Source organism: Phasianus colchicus, chromosome 5 (assembly GCF_987193195.1).
Source record: "Phasianus colchicus chromosome 5, bPhaCol1.hap1.1, whole genome shotgun sequence".
Taxonomy (NCBI): Eukaryota; Metazoa; Chordata; class Aves; order Galliformes; family Phasianidae; genus Phasianus; species Phasianus colchicus.
In genome coordinates, this window is record NC_143440.1 from 34,190,702 (window position 1) to 34,211,864 (window position 21,163).

General features: G+C 36.1%; 1 long non-coding RNA gene across 1 annotated transcript; it reads right to left on the reverse strand.

The window, feature by feature from the left end:
* Positions 1-6,915: 6,915 nt before the first annotated feature.
* Positions 6,916-18,535, reverse strand: LOC116229041 (uncharacterized). The gene is made up of 5 exons (XR_004166929.2): positions 18,470-18,535; positions 18,172-18,239; positions 17,396-17,503; positions 17,094-17,321; positions 6,916-7,734 (listed from the first exon to the last, which is right to left on the reverse strand). It is a non-coding gene; the product is annotated as an uncharacterized LOC116229041 (long non-coding RNA).
* Positions 18,536-21,163: the final 2,628 nt, after the last annotated feature.

The window sequence follows — 21,163 nt, forward strand, 5'->3', positions numbered from 1 at the left end:
GGTTGGGAATGTGTAGGGCAAAAAGCTCAACATTTTTGTCAATCTTGTGCTTGATAAGTTTCAACACTGCCAGAATATAATTTGAACATAAATCATTTGTGACTCTTGTTTGCGGATATGGCATGGACTCTCTTTACTTGCTTCATAAATTATCAGTGAATACATCTATGCAGCGGCTTGAGGGAGTGATAAAAGCTTACACTTGCAGATCTTTATTTGGTGGGTGAAGATTTCCTTAACTTCATCTACTTAAGACTGACCTGAAAATCTTTAATTTTGTCAAGTTCACTCATCTTAGAATCATAGAATCACAGAATGGTTTGGGTTAGAAGGGACCTTTAAGATCATCTAATTCCAACCTCTTGCTATAGGCAAGGACACTTTCCTCTAGATCAGGTTACTCAAAGCCCTGTCCAGCTTGAAGGCTTCTAGGGAGGGGACATTCACAACCTCTCTGGGCAACCTGTTCCAGTGTTTCACCATCCTCACAGTAAAGAATTTCTTCCTATTATCTAGTCTAAATCTACCCTCTTCCAGTTTAAAACCATTTCCCCTTGTCCTGTCATTACCTGCCCTTTTAAAAAGTCCCTTCCCAGCTTTTCTTTAGGCTCCCTTCAGGTACTGGAAAGCTACTGTAAAGTTTCCCTCAAGCCCTCTCTTCTCCATTGAAAATTTTAAAAGTATTTATTTAATAGTTTTATTTACTTTCATTCAAATTTTATAAAGCTCAGTACTGAGTATTAATTCAGCAAAATTTTGTTATAATAGTCACTTTTAATAAAACTGTGTGAATTTTTTTGAATTGTAAAAACAAATGCTTATAAAATAACCCAGCTTCTGTGGGAAGCCAATTAATCTAAAGTAGTTTCCTTTGCTCAGTAAAGTAGGTTATGGCATTCATGGGCACTAATCCTTCCTTGCACTTCCTACTGCAGAAAAGTATGTCTGGCTGCTAAGCATCACTGTACAGTATTCCATGGAAGATTCTTATCTCATCTGCAGCATCTAGTCCTTTACCAGTGTTTGAACCATAACAGAGCTTAATGTGTTTTGTTTGCCTGCACAGTCTTTGCATTGCAGAGTTCTAACTAATAACTTTGTAAATTACTTTGTAATAATTCTGTATAAAAGGCAATATAAAAAGTCCATTGTTTGTTTTTATTGAGAAATGTCAGTGCTGGTTTTGCACATGAACAATAAATTTTTATGTTAGCAATTGAATATCATACTCAAAAGTGATTCTAGTTAGCAAGATTTTTATATTTTCTCAAGTATTCAAATGAACACAGGAAGTGTACTACTGTAAACTGCCAGAATAAATACTTAACCTGAGCACCAATGGAAGGCTGAAAAGTAAGCAGTTCAATACCCTCTGCCTTGGACTGCTATCAGGTTCATATTGATGCACTGGGTATCCAATGTTCTAAATACTTTCAACTCTGCACAGACAGATAGACTTTACATCATATGCACACTATGTCCTACACATCTAAAAACAATAGTAGATTTTTAATGTGTCATATCTGGAAAGCATTTGTACTGGACTCCTGCATGTCAGCCTGCTGGATATCATGGTAAGTCACTAGCTGACAAGGGAGCATTGTAGTTATGCTAGCAAAAACATAGTGCTGGTCTGCATCTGTGCCTGTAGAACTGAAGGGTCTGGCATCCTGACTTGTCTTTCTGGCAGCAGAATACAATTTCAGATCAAAGTTTCTGGTATTGTATAATCCTTTAATGGAACCATGTATGCCTTTTGAGTAAACAAATTAATATTTATCTGAGGCAAGAAATTAAAATGTGCTAAAATCCAATTTCTGTTAAGCATAGTGAGTGGCACTGTATTATGAAAGTTTTTCAAGACCTTTTACTGGAAGGAACTCTACAATTTTTGCTTCTCGATCACGTCACTTATTCTATCTCTTAGGAGGAAATACAAATCAGATCATGGTTTTATAGCAAGATACTTTAGAGAAGAAAAATATGTATAGAAAATTATGTTTACATTTTGTTAAGCAAACTGTGGTGACATTTAGAATGCCAAGATAATACATTTGTTTTCTATTAGTGATACTTCATTCTCTTTGCACAATAGCAGTAAATATTCAAACACAAATAAACATTGTGACCTAGACTTTTAAACATCTTAAACACTGGGTTATTTTGGCTTTAAGCCATCACCATTGTTTCTTTTCTAGATTGGGGAAATCCCTAGTTGCTCATTCAGATTGGCAGAGGTAAGCAAGTATCTTCTACCATTACATAGAAACTAGCTGTCCCAAGTCTCACACATGTATCTCTAAGTAATTTCTCACGCAGAGTCTTTATCAGGTTGTAAATACTTATATTTATATTTGGGAAATGCTATTACTGTCATTATTGCTTCTTATGTAGGGATAAAAATATAAGTGATGAGTTTATTATAAATAGAGTTCATAGCTCCTGCCCTGAAGAGTTCTGAGTTTAACTTGGAACTTACTGTAAATGTCACTGAATACAGCAAAGCAGATTTCACAGTAGAGATATATAAAGAAAGCATTTCGTATTCAGTCTAGCTATTCATTTGTATTACAAAATGACATCCCCCTGAAATATCTTACATTTACTACCAGAGGTAGATACCCACAAAAATGAAGTAGGTATACATAAAGGAACCTTCCTTTTCCATTTAATTCTTATATGTCAAAACAGACAATCTGATGCTCAACTAATGTGCATACATGACTGCAAGAGTACCTTGATTCCTCTGAATTGGTCTACCATATAAACTGACAGTATTTTATCTGACATTCAATACTTTTGTCATCCATTTTTCTTATGTATATTTTTCTGCTTCTCCTTTTTTTCATGCTTAGTCTACTGCAAAAACTAAATCAGCTCTTCCATTGTAAGTTTCAGTTTGTTTTGAAACTCTTGGAAATACTTTGCAGGGCATTAAAAAATTTTACAGGTGACCTTCAGATTTACAAAGCCTGTAAGAGTCTAACACATAGGTTAGATTTTTTTTTTTAAATTAAAGATGATTAATAAACAAAATAAACTGATTAAAGTCACCAAAGGCCCAAATATTTCTTATATATTTCTTAACTGATATCTGTGTATTCCAAATGTGAATCCATGTGGCTATGCACTGCTTGCGTGGAATTCTTTAGCAAAGTATTTAGCAAAGTGTTGTGGTATTAAATTGGTGTGCAGATTAGATAAGAAAGCAGAAAGATGTCTTCAGAGAAGAAAGGTAGCTTATTTTATTTTAGAGCTATATATAGTTGTCTCAGAGTTTCATGGGTAGATCATAGTCTGCATTTATATCTGTCAACTGAATAGCAAATCCTACCAGCACGTATAACATCCAGTACATATCTGGGGGGCATTTGAGGTGTGGCTACACTAGGAACTTCTTGTTTGACCTCTGCCTTCTGAAGATATAAAATGTCAGAGCTCTGTTAATTGTGTTTGCATTCAAGATTTTTCAGTGCAAATCATTTTCAAGACATTGCATTAAAAATTAATCATTTATAATCTATCCCCTTAAGATTACTCTGCAATTCATTCATCAACAGTCATGAGACTGAATCCTAGTACTAGCAGTCAAGTTGGGATTTTAACTCAGTGTGTTTTGATGGCATGTTTCCAGGTCATGATAGCAGGACAGCTGTTTTCTTCCATAACAGGGTGAATTATAGCAGACAGTGAAGCGAACAAACCTCTTAGCAATTGAGCAGAGTGCTCTCTGCCAACCAGGGAGCAGGCATTGACAGGCATTGGCTTTGGAAGAGCTGGCATTTTTTCCATTGCTTGCATTTGCCAACTGTCATTATATAGAATGGTCGTGTGCTGCCTCCTATAGGGATGCAAGATTACACTAAAGATAGGTAACAGCGAAGAGAACATTCTTGGACAACCATCTTTGAAAAATCCCATTTTAAGATGACATTTTATATTTGTATGGTCAAAATACAACTCCTGAAGCTAACTGAAGTCTGAAATAGTAACGATTAAATATTTAATTATTGGAGAAGAATAACGGAGTCTGTTCCTAGAAACCTCTAAGATGAAGAAGTCATATACAAAAAACTCTTAGTTGTTGAGGGAAATCATGATCAATCTTTGTGGCCTTTAATGTAATTTGGTACAGCACACTTTAATGAGCAAATCATTACAATCTCTACGGGTCTTCAAAGCAAAGAACATTCTCAAAGTGGAAGCCAGGACAAAACTCATGAGGTGCACCTCACTGAGTTTTGAGTTTGTGATAGATTTCTGTGTGGGCAAGAAATATCATTCACTGTGGGTTCATTCATCTCACATTGATCTAGAGAATCAGTATTTCAAAAACGAATGTTTTTAAAAAAAAAAAAAATCAAGTTTTTGGCAGCATATTCAGCATTTTTTTCCTTTACATTAAAACAAAAAAAAAAATTATTTACCCATTTATTAAGGAGGGAGATGAGGTTCTTTTAATATCTGTATACCCGGTGTGAAATTAAGAAACAACGGTTCATATGTTAGTCCAACCAGTTTATTATAAATCCTAATCAGAGATGGAGATGGGGAAGGGAAGGAGGGCGATAGAAAAGATAGGAAAGAAGCAAGAGTGCCGTAAAGCGGGGAGTCACCACCAGGATCCAGCAGCGGTCCCGTTGCACACAGCTTCGAAGGCCCGAGGCAGAAGCAGCAGTGGGGGAGAGCAGCAGCGTGGCCGGCCTTGGGCAGCAAGCAGGCAGCAGGAGGCAGTCGCAGAGCCGGCCGGGGGGGGGGGGAAGCAGCAGGACTGAAGTAGCAAGCCCAGGAGAGTCCATCAGTATGCAGGAATTCCGTAGTGAGGAATCTGATGGCAGACACCTATGTTGTTCTTCAGCATCGGGGTAGAGCGCAGAGCAAGTCCAGGAGGGGGAGAGAGAGACAGGTCGTGAGGCTTCTTCATGGCAGAAACCTCTTCTTCATGAGGAATCTGTTGCCAGAAAACCTGCATTGTTCACGACTGGAGGTCCCCATTTTATCCTTCTTTTCTTTCTGCCTATGTGACATCCCTGGGTGCTTGAGCAAGAGTCATGTGAGTACCCCCTGAGATGGCCATCTTCCTCGAGATAAGCCCACACAAAAGACCGCTTCATGGCCATTAAGCGGCAGTTTATCTCTCTCCTTGCCCCTGGCCTTGTCCATCTGTGCCCCTGAGATAAAGGATTTCTCAACCCCTGCTCAGGACTCACCTGAACTTGTTCATCTGTGTCCTCAGCAAGCTTTGAGACAATGATGCAAAAGAATAATCTCTTACAGATGTATAACAAATATAACCTTCTGACTGACAAGAATATTTTAATTAGTTAATTAAATCCTAATATTAGTAATATTTCAGTCCTACTAAGAAAGGTCTGAGTTCTCAAACAAGGAGAGGCTAATGGAATACGTGAAGTTCAAGAACATTCTTTTGACCATGAAATGGTGGAGTTTCAAAAGATTCTTAGGGCAGCTAGAGAAGTGCACATCGTAAGCTCAGTACCCTGCTCTTCAGAAAAGCAGAGTGGCTTCTTAAAGGATCTGATTAGTTGAATACTATGGGATAAAGCCCTGGAAGAAAGAGGGGCTCAGGAAAGGTGGCTAATATTCAAGGATCACCTCCTCTAAGGTCAGGATTAATGCCTTCTAAGAGAATGCTGCAATAGGAAAATGGGTAATGGTTTTAACTAAAAAAAAGTAGATTTAGATTATATGTAAGGAAGAAATTTTTCACTGTGGAAGTGTTGAAGCATTGGATCAGGCTGCCCAGAGAAGTTGTGGATGCCCCCATCTTTGGACGTATTCAGGACCTGGCTGGGTAGAGCTTTGAGCAACCTGATCTAGTGGAAGGTGTTCCTTGCCATGGTAGGGAATTTTGAACTGTATACTCCAAAGGCAGTATAAACTTATTTATAAAGTCTAAAGTGGTTTTTATTTTCTTGAAAGAAATATGATAGTCTTTTTCCTAAAACAAAGTGGTAGATGTATCTAACCTCAATTCATTCACTTCCTCATCAATAAATACCCAAAGCTATCTTTATGAAATTCTAAACTGCAAAGGTATATCTATAGTGCTTAAGCTGAAGGCTTAAATTTCCAGCCAGGCCAGAGAAAATGACAATCTTTCTCTTGTACAAATCACAGCAGGACCCATACCAGCTTGAAGACATTGCCCATCTTCGCAGGATTTTCCTTCTACACCCACTGTATAGTTAGGGTTTGAATCCTTCTGACTCCATCTGTTCAGCTCAATGAACAACGGACTACATGGGCAACATGTTCCTAGCAATGATACTGTCATAGCAGCTGTGAAACAGTTGTTCACCTCCAATGGTGAAGATTTCTACAAGCACAGCATGCAGGCTCTCATTCATCACTGGCATAATTGCATAGTTACGGTGCTGACTATGTTGAAGAAGAGTGTTTTGTAGGTAAGAATTTTCTCTATCAGTGTTACCGTGCTCTTTGTATCTGTTGTAGTTTCCATGGAAATAAATAGGAAGCATTTAGAGCAACCTATCTACATTTTAAAAGCAAAGTTAAAGACAAAGAAAATTCTACTGGGAATAATATGGAAAATGCTCTATGGCAAACAGTATTAGAAAAAGGTTACTTTGACAGCAGTCAGCATAGTACCCTGTATCACATTTTATACCACAAATCCACTCCCAGCGATTAAACACCTGCAGTCAGGTAATTGTTGGAGTCTGTTAGAGAAGAGACAGTTTCATTCTTTCTGACAGTGGCTTTTGAGGACTGGGTGGCTTTTGGAGAAATACTATCAAAACTTCCTGTAGAGATGATAGTTTAATTCCACAAACATGAATTGCTAATGTTTTATACCTGCATAAGTGTGTTCACTTGAGGATGTCACACTGCCAATATTTTTCCCCACAGAAGCACTCGTCATCCAGTGAATTCAAATTAGTTTAATATACAGTCTTACGATTAATGGAAAATGGCAGAGAGAAAGGGACTGAAACAGTTCGTGCTTCGTTTGATTAATTAATAAGAGACACTTTTCCCAGCTTCAACTCATTATGCTAATGAAATGTCATCAATTAAAGCTTTCCCCTGATTATTGAATCTGTCAGACACTGCTCAGTTAAAAAGTTACATTACTTCGCTGCCTTTGGTTGCCATCACAGCTTTCTAATAAACGTTGCTTCTAGTAGACACTGTTTGTTCTATCTTCTTGTTATTGTATCATTTTGTTGACCTTGAGTCAAGTGAAAATGGAAGGTTCAAAATGAAATAGAATCAACACTATCCATAGAGCCACAGGTCAAGAGGAAATGTTAGCATAAAGTTAAATAACATTCCTTCACATTTCCTTCATTTTCAATTGTTCAAAGATAAATCCAAGAAGTGCATGTAACATCCAGAAATCTACACCACACTATACTAGAGATTCTGGAAGATCAGTACAAGATGGAGGAGAAATATTTTACCATTCAAAATACATATTTTACTATGAAAACTGATTTTATGGACAAGTGGAAGCATGATAATATATTCTCAGCAGTTCACCCTTAAAAATCATCCTTACAAATGGAGACTATAAGAGACATTACATAGCTACTAGGGAATAAGACTTTGGAGGGGGCTTTGAAGGTCCCATCTTCCACCTTTACCAGCTGCAACACAATGACTTCTCTCTCATGGGTTATTCTGCACATTAGTTAAAGCTGATCGTAGCTCCTGTCAAAAACCTCTCTCTGGCACATGGGTCATGAACTAGAGGAGAAGATGCAGTGTAAGTGAGATACAGACAAGGGCTACAGACAGAGAAGATGCAAGGCAAGCAAATTGTATGACTTGAATGTTTCTGAACTGAAAAACAAATCTCAAAGGATCACTCTTTGACAGAAACAAAGCTCTCAAAGGAGGGGGTTATCTTGTGATTTAAAGTATATGTTTAAAAGACAAAAAACAGGCTAAGGAAAGATATGGTGATAAGGAGAATAGCTATGTCGAGTCATCTAGGGATCTGTACTTTTCCTGTACAGGATTATATATTAGATGTACAGGCTGGATTTTGGAAAGAGACTGAAGTAAAAAAAAATTGCACAATATGAAACTAGTAAAGGGAATCAAAGATAAATTTCACTGCAAAGAGATGAAATACAAAAAGGCCTCATGATATTTGAAGTACAGACACATGATAAAACGATAGATAAAATTCAATTATGGGCTCTAATTAATCTATTTCCATAAAATGGGAAGGTTTTAGAAACACTACAGGTAGTTTTTAGAAAGCTTCAATAGCTGTTAAAATGGTCAAAATTCAGTAGCTATCAATATGATAAATAGGATATTAGTAATTACTATGAAAGAATAGAGAGAAACTCTATGGCACTATTTTATTTTGATATGCACCCATACAGGAAGGATTGAAATGAGTTCAGAATTATATGACAGCACTTGCAAACTTAAAAAGAAATCCACCATATTTTCCAAAAGTATGAAATATCTAATGAAAAAAAAAGATAAAATTAAGTAAATTAGTATTTCTTGCTTTGAAAAAAAAAAAAAAGAGATAAGTTATGAAGTATGGTTAGGTTTTGTAAATCTCAGAATACTATAAAAATCTGAAATTGTGAAGCCTTGATAACAGTAAAGATTTTTCATTAGTTACATACTATATTGTTTATATTGAAGAAAATAAAGAAAAAATGAAGGGATAAGATACAGAACAAAGCAGTTTGGTCTTGGGTTAGAAAACAGTGCTATTGTATTACACAAATGAACAACAAAAAAACTAATAGCAACAACCAAGCAAACAATCACCCAAAAAAAACCCAAACATCTTAGTCTTAGAGCGACTGTCTACATCTTAAAAATTTCTGTGACTCAGAATTTTGCCAATTTGTAACCATACTAGACTGATCTTTAGTCTAAGAAAAAGATCAACAACTTGGGAAAATAAAGAACATCATAAAAGAAACAACACAATTATGGTACCGTACTCCTTAAATAATATTTTTCTGTTCATTTGCTCTTTGATTTTTTTTTACTTCTGTTTTGGAATTTCTCTTTCATATTTCTCATTCTCCCCATGGTTCTTCTGTCCAAAGGACTGCAAAAAAGTTGTTGAAGTTTATTAGTAAATGAAACTAAAAGTAAACTAAGTAAATTCAGCTTCTGAATTCTTGTACACCTTTTTAATGTATCTTTGTGTATTGGACAGTAATTTTCCATTCAACATAACGTCTATCATTTTCTCTAATGATTCAAAATCAAAAGGTGTTAGAGACATGGTGCTCATCGTTTTATTTTATTCTTATTCCTCATAATCTAATCACTGTAACAGCTGTTATTCAAAGCAGATTCTGGGAACTATTGGAATGAGGGTATGCTGTTCACTGTTAAGTGACTAATTCTATCAAGTTATTCCTTAGAAATCCACAATGTAAAATAGAATATACAGATTAATAATTAAAAATAATGTCTTTCAAGTGCTGCAATTTTATCTTCATGGCAGTTTTATTTCTAAACTTCAAATGACTACTTGACATCAATACATTTGGATTATTAGTTCTTCAGAAACTTATATATTATTCTCTTCAATAAAGAAGATTTTCTACTTGTTAAGAAATGAATCCCCCAAAATAAAATATTTGAGTAGTTATGTTTGTCTTCTAAAATTATTCTAGGGAAACAAGAACAGTCCTTAGTAACTTGTAACTATAGCAATCACATAATGAATTGCAGTGACGCCTTGATCCTAGATGTAAGAAATCAGTGACTTTTTTCTTCAGAAATGGGAACTAGAATATAAGGATACTGTAGACATTTACCCCTGCCAGCAGAGCATAAAAACCTACTAATTCAGCATGACCATATTTGTTACTCTTATTACTGTTATGACCACATTTGAGATGTTAGCAGGTAACAAGAACTACAGGGCAACAGGAGAATCAAAACCAGAGTATGAAATTAAAATTACTTTTTTATTTCTGTCCTAAGGGATTATAGATGAACAACATATCTTTAGACAAAATGGGAAAATATAGAAGATGGTAAAAGAATTTAGTTTACTTCATATGTTATAATTATGTTAACTTTTTTCTCTTTTTATCATTTATTAATACTGCTTTTGCTTTAGCAGGTTTATACTATGAAAAAACTGAAGACAAAGAGGGACACAACAAATGTAAAAACAATAAAAAAATATAATAATAAAAAAATCCTTTATCGTTGTTTATGCCTGTCTTCTTATGCCTGAATTCATGATCTGTCTCCGCATTATTTTTCTGTTCCACTACACAATAGCCTCACTTCTATATAGAAACTTGCTCCAAAGTGCTAGATTCTTGCCACTGACAGCAATAACTTCAATGGGCGTGTTTCATCCTGTTATTTTACACTGCTGTTCCAGTTTTATTAGCATTAGACCAGAAGAAAAAATAAATGAAATCTAACAAGGTCACACTGTACTTAAATGTTTTCAAATTCCAGAGTCTCAAACACATTTTAGTGTATTATAATGTATGCTCCCTTGATTTCATTTATTTTTACCACTTCAAATATTTTGTTTTTCAGAATTTAAATATATATATAAACTGGACAAGTAAAAAAACATTTCCTTAGTATATATCATACACCTCTTTTATTTTCCTGTAAGAGAAAACGTAGTGTTGCAGTAGGCAATGGAATTATCAATTTTTAGGTATATTATGCAATCTGCATTTAAGCACAATATGACCCTTGGCTTCAAAACATGACAAGCCAGCAGAAAGGTGGTGACAAATGAGAAAAAGATGTCCAAGACATCTGTCTGATTACAATATGAGCACTGCTCCAAAAGTTTTTGTATGTGGGGTTTTACTTTGATGAACATTTTTGTTTTCAATAACAACATGTTAACTGAATATTAGGCTATTAGATTTAGATCATGTGTATTTTCTTAAGAAATATAAAAATGAGCTATTTCCTATTAGCTAATAGCATTTAATTTCTAATAACTAGTAATGTTGGGTTTTTGTGTTAGAATTTGGATAAGGAACACGCTTCTGAGTTCAGTCTCCTGATCATTCTCTCTCCCTTTGATTTTGTTCATGATGCAGGTATGTCTTAGAGGCTACCGATTATATTTATTTTGCATAAAACTAAATTTAAAAACCCTGTAACTGCTAATGGGCACTTGGTCACCATGACCAGAGTAGAATTGTTCAAAAGCATAACCTACTGAAATGCATTATCAATATCAACTTTCACTCTTTGGATACCTTCACTCCGGTATGCACCATTTGCTGACAAGGGCGCAGCAGTTGTTTTCAGAAGTTAAAGCACAATAAAAAAAGAGTTTAATCTAAAGCATATTTTAAAGAGATGAAAATTCAATAAAATTAAGTGAAATTTTCCTATTGGCTTAATATGAAACAATTGAATTGAAAAACTCATCCACATGAAATCTTATATTTGGAATCACCAGTGTTTTAAAAGAATGGGTGAAAGAAACCATACTTTTTCACAATTTGCTATTTTTAGCAAATCATTTTTCTTCACTTGAAATTACATGAAAATTAAATCTAACACATATCTTTTTCTTCTAGCGGTATAGAATTAATATTCACCTCTGTCTTCTAGTTGGAAAGCTGGAAATCAACCTAAATATTCTATCAATTAAGAAAAAGGAAAACTTGGCAGAAAGTTAAGGATGTTAAGGATTCCCTGTGATAACATTTCTGAATTAACAACAAATGGAAATTTGTCTTTGATATCTCTTTTATAGCTGCGTACATATGCATTAAACTTAACAGCAAAGGGACTCAATTTTCTTTATCATCAATTTGACATTGTTTAACAGATGTTTTCTGGAAACTATTGCAGACTTTTTAATTTGTCTGTGTAATGTGCAGTGAATATCCTTGGTTAATAGTCTGATTATTAAATTTAATTCTTTTTTCTAAAGCATTTTTCATTGTTGCAGAAACTTTGAACCTTAATAACAAGACTATAAAGAACATTGATTTCATTCCAATTTTAAAGCCCACAGCTAGTTTACAATAGACACATACAAGAACAGTCCTTAATATAAAATGAACTGTGACAGCCTGGCAACTATAGCTAGTATAAAAGATATGAGAGTCTTTATTGGTGGGTCTTTGTCTAATGATTCAGAGAGATAATTTGTCTTGGTATTTGCCCTTGCCATGACCCTCTGAAGTATATCTCCCTTACACCATCTACCTTCTCTGCTCTTTACATGCCTCATCTGATGTCTGGACACATTACTTTTTTTACTCCCAACATTTACATATTCAGTTTTAGACTTCCATGACTAAAATGTGAAAGTTTTCTCTGGGTCTTCATCCCATTTTCCTACTACTTCAATTTAATATCACTATATCTCCTAAGATCTCACAATCACATCATCATTTGGTATTGGTTTTAACTCACAAGCACTGCACAAACTATATAAAAAGAAGGGTTTTTATTAAGAACTGAGAAGACTAAAATTCAAGATTTTACAGTCCAAATTCTTTAAAATTTAACACACAGATTCACTTTTTGGCTGTTTGACATGTTATTCTCCTTTACACTTAGAATATATAAAACATTATTTCCTTCCTAATATTCACTACTTCTGAGAATTTTACACAAATTCGTGAAGAAAACTTATGATCTCTCAGCATGAATACAGGATGCATAAGAAAGATGAGTTAGAGATATATAGCACAAGCTGGAAGCCAAGAACAGATGCTACTGGAGACAGTACTCTAAAGTTAGACAGGTGTTGAATTAATTCTCAGATAGTTTTAATTCTAAGAATTAAATAAATGAGAGTTTAGAAAGCACCCCGGATTTGATGTCAGAAATGTCATGTCAGCGTTACTAAAATACAGATGGATACAAAGTCAGAAATTCTTTGGAAAGTGTATTGAGAATGGAACTGAATCCCTAAGCAAGAGAGGCATATATGTAAAATCGGAAAAACATTTAGATGAAGTGTGACTTCTATCACTTGTACTTGAACTAATCAATAATACTGATATATTTATTGATTTTTTAATTATTATCTAAATCTGAGAACTAAAATGAATATGGAACTTATGAAATAGAAGCCAGTATAAAAAAGGGAAATTGCTAAGGAAAATCTGCTTCAATTGCAGACAAATTAACAGAAGAGGGAAACATCTGTATAATAATAAATTGCTTTAGGCAAGATGTCATCCAGTGATTGTTCTATGTTTGTAATCCCATATAAAGTAATAGTAATGTATTTGTGTCAAAATATATTGCAAAATATTACTTTGTTGTGCTACTTCTTTTTTACATCTTGTGACTCTGGTAGGCATTTTGGGATAAACTCTTTCCGTTTATCTTCACAGTTTTGTATCTACTTTGGACTATGGCTGTAACTTTTTTTCCCTGTCAGCATACAGTCTATTCAGAATAAAAGTCTCTCAGTTCCTATAAATAGGCAAAGACACTGTCTCCATCCCTCAGCACAGGCATACTACTTTAAAACTTCCAAGTGAGATAGGATCCTATAGTCAGACTGAAAAAGGCAGGGTTAAACCACACAAGAAAATGAGAGGTGGGGATTGCCTCTCAGGATGGAGGTCAGATGAGGCACATTAGTAGTAGAAGAATCCAAGCAAGTATATTTAATATATTATTTATAATTATAATTATTATTATAAACTCTTTATTAAACATTTATATAGAAAAGCCTATATCTCAGTATAAACAGATATAATTAGCATTTTATTACAAAATTAGAATTGTTTAGGGAGACAAATATCTTCCTTAGAATGTCTTCCACACTTAGGGAATTTCTGAGCTGAAATTACATCCCTACTTTACTGTTTAATTGGCTTTGGTGGACTTGTATTTCATGAATTTATCTGATCACTTTTAAAATTCATTTATTTGCTACAGAACTGTATCCTATGGCTCTGAACTTTATAGTCTTATATTATGCATCTGACAAAATTATTTTCTCCTATGTTTTAAAATATCTTCTCAATAATTTAATGTAATGCCATCAAATTATTATTTCATGATTCTGGGGAGTAATTTTACATTTTTCCAAAACAGAAACTTTCTTACCAGTGTTCTTATCTAGTTTTCAGACAACACTGTTTCTCAATTTAGTTATAACCAGAACTTCATACAGTATTTAAGATATAGCTACGTAAAAATTTTTCAGATAGCATTACTGTTTTGTCCTCTAATCATTTCTGAAAGCTTCATGCATTCTATTTTCTGGTTTGAAAGCTGTTGACACTGAGATAACACTTTTAATGGAGAGACAATGAAATCAAAATCTGTTTCCTAAGCAGTAATAACCAAATCAGAGTTCATCACTGTGTATTTTTAGTTAGGGCTGTTTTTTCCATGCGCATTAGTTTGCATTTATTGTCATTGAATTTCATCTGTCATTTTATCATTCTGTCACTTAGTTCTGTGAAAGACTTCCCCATTATTTTACCATCAATTATGATACAAACTTATTCAGAGCAATAAAAATGATCAGCAGACCTTGTCACAGCATCATTCATCACTTTTCCCAGTCATTTATACTGAACAGGTATCATAGCAGATAACATCCAATATGTTAAGTAATAATTTACTCCTGCCTTTTATTTTTCTGTTTTCTATCTGTTGTCCAGGTATTACTACACCAGAGGACTATCTCTCTTATCTTGGAAGAAAAAAAAAAAAAAAAAAAAAATCACAGTCCTTTCAGGATGAGAACATCAAAAGCTTTAGGAATTTAAGTAAACTATATCCATGGAGTTTCCTTTAATCGTTCACTTGGTGACATCTTGAAAGATTCTAACAGATTTCTAAGGTCTATCTTTCCTTTATTTATAAAAGTCTACTTGAATCATAGAATCCTTGGAGTTAGAAGGAACCTAATAAAGGTCATCTAGTTCAACTCCCCTGCCATGAACAAGAATACCACAGCTAGACCAGGTTGCTAAGGGCCCAATCCAGCCTCACCCTGAAACTTTCCAGGGATGGGGCATCCACCACATCATTAGGTAACCTGTTCTAATGCCTCAGCACCCCCACTGTAAAATACTGTTTTCCTTATATCTAACCTAAATCTACTCTCTTTAAGCTTGAACCTCTCTTATCTCGCTGCTACTGTTTTGCATTTAAGCCCATCTCCCTACCTTTTTCCTCTTTCTTGGCTGTTGGTCTGTGGGTCCCTCTGCCACATTTAGTCACACAACTGGGCCAAACCTACCCAGGAACTGTTGGTTACCAGCTGCCTCAAAGTTGTGTATCATTATGGGAGCTTCTTTTTCATCCTTCTAAACAAACCTGAATCCTTGGCTCCCTTTTATTCTCTGATGTGTCTGTATACCAATCCACACACCATGGGGAATAAACAAGAATTAGAGATCTGTGCTGCCACAGGGCCATGATCTTATTGCGATCAAGGAGACATGGTAGGGTTTGAATACAGTTATGGGCAGCTATATACTTCTTATGAAAGACAGTCCAACAAGGACTGCAAATGGTATCCTTGGGCTTCATCAGAAAAAGGGTGGCCAGCAGGGACAGGGCAGTTATTGTCCCTCTCTACTCTCATCTGGAGTACTGCGTCCAGGTCTGGATCCCCCAATACAAGAGAGACAGAACTGTTGGAGAGGGTCCAGAGGAGAGCCAGAAAGATGATCAGGGGGCTGGAGCACCTCCCCTACAAAGACAGGCTGAGGGAGCTGGGCTTGTTCAGCCTGGAGAAAAAAAGGCTGTGGGGTGACCTCACTGCAGCCTTTTATAGGCTCCCTTTAGGTATTAAAGAGGAGGGGAGTCAACTCTTTGAAAGGGCAGATAACAGCAGGACAAGGGGAAATGGTTTGAAGTTGAGGGAGGGAAGATTTAGGTTGGACATCAGGGGGAAGTTCTTTACAGGGAGAGTGGTGAGGTACTGGAACAGGCTGCCCAGAGAGGTTGTGGATGCCCCGTCCCTGGAGGGGTTCAAGGCCAGATTGGATGGGGCCCTGAGCAACCTGATCTAGTATTAAATGTGTAGGTTGGTGGCCCTGCCTGTGGCAGGGGGGGTTGGAGATTCATGATCCTTGAGGTCCCTTCCAGCCCTGGCCATTCTGTGAAGGAGATGCAGTAGAGTTGCACTTTATACGAGAGAAAGACAGGAATGTATCAAGCTCTGCCTAGAGATATGCAATGGATTTGTAGAGATCTTCTGAGTAAGAATTAAGGGGCAGGATAACATGGGTGACATAACTGTGGAGGCTGCTTGATGAGAAGGAAGTCAATGAATCCCTATACAGACAGCTGAAAGTATCCTTACAATCACAGGAACTAGTTCTCATGGGGGGGGGGAACTTTAAACACTGAAATTTGCTGGAAAAGCAACCATGCTGGGCACATGCAGTTCAGAAGGTTCCTGCAGCACACAGAAGATAACTTTCTAAGTTGGGGAAGGAAACAGTAAGAAGTGCTGCTGGATCTTATTCTTACAAAGAAGCAAAAAGTGGTTGGAAATGTGAAGGCTGTGGGCAGCCTTGGATGCAGTGACCATGAGATAGCGTAATTCAGGATCCTATGTGCAAAAAACCGAGGCAATAAGTAGGATTGTAACCCTGAACTTCAGGAGAGCCACCTTTGATGTCTTCAAGTGTCTGCTTGGAACCATCCTATGGGTTAGAGCATTGGAAGATAAGGAAGCCCCAAAAAGTTGGCTGACATTCAAGCACAACTACTTCCACACTCAAGATCACTGCAGCCCCCTAGTCAGAAATCAGGCAGAGGGAGCAGATCCGCAGGGACGAACACTGACTTATATCTAGCTTAGGCAACTATCAATGCTGACTTTTCCTGTGCAGTTGACCCCCACATTGCAGAAGGCCTAAGGCTATGGCTCTGCAAGTTAACTAAATATATCCAGACATTGAATCCAGCAGGCAGTCCTCATGCCTGCCCCAACACACAAGGCTGACTGCAGATACCCACAGGGAACAGTCTGCAGAGCAGTCACACTTGTGACCAGAGGGACTCTCTAGGATTTTTCTAGTTGACGTATGCTAGAATCACACAAGGACTGTTCCAGCAGCTGAACCATACACAGTCACTCACTGACACTCATCAGTAATCCTCAATGCACTTACACTCCAGAAATAATGGCCTGTGTGTAGCTAGCTTTCTGTTCCCCCTCAGGCTTGGTTACAGGGAGCTGGACACCAGCCCAGCTGCGGCCTTGCTAGACCAAAGACTGAAGGTCCCAGGACATGAAATTGGGTCCAGGGCACAGGACAAGTAGAGAGGCAGTCCTGAAGAGTGGGCAGGGAGAGAGTTGTAAAGGGATTTAGAGTCTTGACAAATATTTTCAATTCATCCTAAGGAAAAAAAAAAAAAAGGTAATGATGGGAGAAAACAATCACATGATCACAAAACCAGACAATTCAGGTACATGGTAGTTCGTAGAGAAGGTTGTACAGACAAGTATAACTTCAACATATCCTAAGTTCTGGCTCCTAGAGTTTAATGTTCTTCTGGTATAGTTTTACACATAAGTTATCTGAAATAAAAAAAAATAATTATCCATGCGTTAAACATCAATAAAACTGTTACAGCAATACATAATACTTGAAATGGTTTTAATATATCATGAGAATTAAAATATGATTTGCTTTACGGTGGCTTCCTGATTTAGAAACTTCTACAAGTGCCAAGAGTGATTAGAAAGCTAAGAAGGATTAATGATATATTAAAAACTTAAATTTTAGGAAAAATACAATTACATTAATATCATATCTTAATCAAGATTTACGAACTATAGTCTCAATGGATGAATCATTACATTTGTTTTTTTAAATATTTACATGTAACTCACTTAACTTCTCTGGACCTCTGCAAAACTATAAGTAACTGTTAATATTCATTGAAACGTAACAGTAGACATGAGAACAGCAAGGTTGTGTGCAGTGCACTTTAACAGGCATCAGTAACATGAAAAATAATTCACATTTTGGACAGCCACACAGACTTCTATACGTATGGCATTCAGGCTCCAGTTAATAGTTGTTGAAAATGTGTAGCTAACAGTGGTAAATATGTTGAAAATTACGTTTTGTAGCTGAAAGTTTTCTCCATCAAGTACTGTTATCATACTCCTTGTATGCATTGTAATCTCTATGGAATTAAATAAGAGATATTGTTTTCAGAATGACCAACATATTAACTTACACATTAAGGAGATCAACACAACATCAGCATCAAAGCTTCAACAAGAGTAAGCAGACTACCAGTAAATGCTGAAAAACACAATTACAGGAAAAATATGCTGTCACAATCTGAGAAAAGAAAGGAAATCAAAGGTTTCTATATCACAGTAGTTGGTTAGGCTAATTATTGTGAAATGCAATTTGTATCTATAATCAACAAATATACAGAGGGGCGTAGTTAGGCTGGTATCTACAGATCATACAGCTAGAAAGATTATCACGGTAGAAAAGGATAATAAAAAATAAATGGAAATGCTCACCCATATCCTGGGCTCACAGAAAAACTCCAAAATAAACAATCTCCAAGCAATGATCCTTCCCTACTGGCAGTCAGCCCTTAAATGGGGTCTAGGAGAGGTGGAGCCAGGCTCCAGCCCTTCTGGTCACATAGCTGAATTGCCTTCACATGCACTCCCACAGCTGACTCGGTGCTTGCCTCAGGTGATCAATCAGAGGTTCAGGCTGTGATTCAACAATTTCCATACAGTGTCTAACAGTCCAGATACAAAAGGAATTCCAAAAGGAACCTACATTTTAATTTTTTTGTTTGCAGCTATTGGTACACCAACACAAAACAAAAAACAGGTGTAGCTTCTGTTACCTTTTGTTGTAGCATGCATATGTGTAGCAGGAAAATAAGTGCATGCACAGGTTTACACATAAATGCATTCATGTATTTTCCAGACTTTTCCAGTGTTATTTGACATTCCAACGTGATCCCGTAAAATTTATTTTCTTTCACCTATTTTTCATGTCCCAAGATCATTTCATAGAATATGATGAAACATTATTTTATTTTCCTGCTTTGATTGTCCTTGTAGCTTTGTAACCTTTTTTTCCTATTTATAGATTGCTTGCGCCTCCTTTGGGTAGCAAGGCATTTTGCCATGTTACGTAATATTTTTTTTCATGCAATTCCTTATCTTCTTTAGAGGAAATTGATTTTGTTTTTTCTTTTTTATCATTCATTTAAATGATTATTTTTCTCTGGAGATTGATTTTGCTTCTCTGAACTTGACTTTATTTTTGTGGCTGTGGTGCGTTTTCTGGCTGAGATTAGACTAAGATGTTATTTGTACTGTGTCTTAAGCCATCAGCACTAGTATATTCAAGAATAAAAAGAGAAGTAAATAGTAAATAAAATGAATAAGCATTTCATATATAATATCAACCTTACAGGTCCTGTCATATCCATAGGACAGGACAGACTTTTTTTTTAAGTATGTCTGATAATCAAAATACAGTTGCTTCAAAAGATTTTCTTTGATGAAAGCAAAAACCTTTTACTTTCCTGCTTTCCCTTGTAATTGAGCACAGGAGCACTACCTAAAGAAAGCTAAGAGAAACACTGAAAATCATAGGTATCATGTGCAAATAAATAAATAAATAAATAAATTGGAGGCATTGTGAGATGTGAGATATGATGATGATATCTTTGTGAACATTCTTTTCTGAAGATGGCAAGAGAATGAGCATGCATAATGGCTCTTCAGTCACAGAATTATTTTCCCATTGGCTAAGCTCATGGTTAATGAATTTAGTTTTTTTTTCCTGTGGGCTAAGAGTTTTCTTTTCTGGAGGTATTCAAAACCCACCTGGATGCAAATGTAATCTACTACAGGGAATATGCTTTAGCCGAGGGTTGGACTAGGTAATCTCCAGGGGACCCTTCCAACTCCTATGACTCTGTGATTCTTCTATTCTCTATTAAAAGCACACTCCACATTTTTAGATGATCTGGGAAAGACTATACATGCAACTGTTTAAGAAAATTTTATTCATTTTCTATAGTAGTGCATTTGGCTTCAATCTTACTTCCACTTCCTTCTAAGCCAAGCTTACCAGTTCATGTACCATACAATATTATAGAAGATAGATAGATAGAATTCTGTTAACTTCAATGTATATTCTCTGCACTGGTAGAAAAATAAACCATCTCTTGAATGTCTATGTGAAATAGACTCCTTTCTCCAAGTATAGTTTTCAACATTTTTCCTGACAGGACTGAATTAAGCCAAATAAGGCTTTCAGGATTAGCACACAGAGAGTAAAGCCATAAAACAGGACTGAAACAACAGTGTATAAGCTGTTTACTGGAAAGTGTAGGAATACTCTCAATCTGTGTATCAAAATACACCCTTCTCACGCCTGAGGAAAAAAGAAATAAAACCAATGAACAGTGCTGGATTTAAGAGGAAGGTAAGGACAGAATAAACAGGCAGGGAAGGCTGTCTAGCAGAGAACATGGCACCAGAACAAAACTTTTAATGACTGAGAAAAGGGTGTGGTGATGGAAAGATTGTGCTAATACTTGTGACACTAGGGTGGAGTGATGGTGTCAGAAACCTACACTACATGGTTATTAGTTTCCAAACCAATAGCATATTCTCCTTTTCACTGATATTTTCCACCAAGAGCTGAAAACAAATGGAAACTGCCAAAAACTGTAGGGCAGAATCAAGATTTACATAGGAGGAAATATAGACAGGTAGCAATAGTTCTGAAGCCTGTGACTTGTTAGATTAGATTTCAAGTATAGTTTTCAAGCACAATATATACGTTATTGACCTTAATAAGTTAGAAGGTACAAAATAAACGTTAGACCTTAGTGGCTTCCTTACTGAGACAACAATGCTGGAACCATAATATATTGTCAGACACATGCAACTAATTTCTGATGTGAAATCTTTTATTCTTCTGACTGAAAAAAACTTAACAAGCTGTAGGTTAGGCAAGGCTAGAGTCTAATAATTCCCAAGAAGAGTATCTTCATAGTTAAAATTTCAAGGAGCCTTATCACATGGGAAGCTTGCATACAGTTATCAGAAGGGATGTAAGACTGTGCCACTGTACTGAGGCTATCTCTAGTGAAAACAGCAGCAGCAGTCTACCTAGTCTGGCTCCATCAGACAAAAAATGGGCTTGTCAGTCCCCACAAAAGAAAGGTTTTACGT